The following is a 2324-nucleotide window of genomic DNA, read 5'->3' on the forward strand; positions in this document are numbered from 1 at the left end:
CAGGAACTTCAAACCGGCACTAGGAAACACACTGAGAAACCAGAGAAAAACTTTCTCCTGCAACCCATTCCCTTTGTGCTAGATGAACGGACGTCTCTCCACATGCTCAGTTCTGAGAGATAAGTGTGTGTGAAAGCCGTCCTTCACCTAGCTTGTTGAGAACACAAAGTTTCTTTTTAGTTGCAAACTACACTCCATACATATATATGGGGAGGCACAATCTCCAACTCGGTTTTACAGTGAAAACTGCAGGAACTTCAAACCGGCACTAGGAAACACACTGAGAAACCAGAGTAAATGTTTCTCCTGCAACCCGTTAACTTTGTGCTAGATGAACGAACGTCTCTCCACATGCTCAGTTCTGAGAGATAAGTGTGTGTGAAAGCCGTCCTTCACCTAGCTTGTTGGGAACACAAAGTTTCTTTTCAGTTGCAAACTACAGTCCATACATATATATGGGGAGGCACAATCTCCAACTCGTTTGTACAGTGAAAACTGCAGGAACTTCAAAAAGGCACTAGGAAACACACTGAGAAACCAGAGAAAAAGTTTCTCCTGCAACTATTCCCATTGTGCTAGATGAACGAACGTCTCTCCACATGCTCACTTCTGAGAGATAAGTGTGTGTGAAAGCCGTCCTTCACCTAGCTTGTTGGGAACACAAAGTTTCTTTTCAGTTGCAAACTACACTCCATACATATATATGGGGATGCACAAGCTCCAACTCGGTTTTACAGTGAAAACTGCAGGAACTTCAAACCGGCAGTAGGAAACACACTGAGAAACCAGAGAAAAAGTTTCTCCTGCAACCCATTCCCTTTGTGCGAGATGAACGAACGTCTCTCCACATGCTCAGTTCTGAGAGATAAGTGTGTGTGAAAGAGGTCCTTCACCTAGCTTGTTGGGAACACAAAGTTTCTTTTCAGTTGCAAACTACACTCCATACATATATATGGGGAGGCACAAGCTCCAACTCGGTTTTACAGTGAAAACTGCAGGAACTTCAAACTGGCACTAGGAAACACACTGAGATTCCAGAGTAAAAGTTTCTCCTGCAACCCATTCCATTTGTGCTAGATGAACGAACGTCTCTCCACATGCTCAGTTCTGAGAGATAAGTGTGTGTGAAAGCCGTCCTTCACCTAGCTTGTTGGCAACACAAAGTTTTTTTTCAGTTGCAAACTACACTCCATACATATATATGGGGAGGCACAAGCTCCAACTCGGTTTTACAGTGAAAACTGCAGGAACTTCATACAGGCACTAGGAAACACACTGAGAAACCAGAGTAAAAGTTTCTCCTGCAACTCATTCCCTTTGTGCTAGATGAACGAACGTCTCTCTACATGCTCAGTTCTGAGAGATAAGTGTGTGTGAAAGCCGTCCTTCACCTAGCTTGTTGGGAACACAAAGTTTCTTTTTAGTTGCAAACTACACTCCATACTTATATATGTGGAGGCACAAGCTCGAACTCGGTTTTACAGTGAAAACTGCAGGAACATCTAACCGGCACTAGGAAACACTGAGAAACCAGAGAAAAAGTTTCTCCTGCTACCCGTTAACTTTGTGCTAGATGAACAAACGTCTCTCCACATGCTCAGTTCTGAGAGATAAGTGTGTGTGAAAGCCGTCCTTCACCTAGCTTGTTGGGAACACAAAGTTTCTTTTCAGTTGCAAACTACACTCCATACATATATATGGGTAGGCACAATCTCCAAATCGGTTTTACAGTGAAAACTGCAGGAACTTCAAAAAGGCAGTAGGAAACACACTGAGAAACCAGAGTAAATGTTTCTCCTGCAACCCGTTAACTTTGTGCTAGATGAACGAACGTCTCTCCACATGCTCAGTTCTGAGAGATAAGTGTGTGTGAAAGCCGTCCTTCACCTAGCTTGTTGGGAACACAAAGTTTTTTTTCAGTTGCAAACTACACTCCATACATATATATGGGGAGGCACAAGCTCCAACTCGGTTTTACAGTGAAAACTGCAGGAACTTTAAAAAGGCACTAGGAAACACACTGAGAAACCAGAGTAAATGTTTCTCCTGCAACCCGTTAACTTTGTGCTAGATGAACGAACGTCTCTCCACATGCTCAGTTCTGAGAGATAAGTGTGTGTGAAAGCCGTCCTTCACCTAGCTTGTTGGGAACACAAAGTTTCTTTTAAGTTGCAAACTACACTCCATACATATATATGGGTAGGCACAATCTCCAACACGGTTGTACAGTGAAAACTGCAGGAACTTCAAAAAGGCACTAGGAAACACACTGAGAAACCAGAGTAAATGTTTCTCCTGCAACCTGTTAACTTTGTGCTAGATGA

Source organism: Camelus dromedarius, chromosome 13 (assembly GCF_036321535.1).
Source record: "Camelus dromedarius isolate mCamDro1 chromosome 13, mCamDro1.pat, whole genome shotgun sequence".
NCBI classification, from domain to species: domain Eukaryota; kingdom Metazoa; phylum Chordata; class Mammalia; order Artiodactyla; family Camelidae; genus Camelus; species Camelus dromedarius.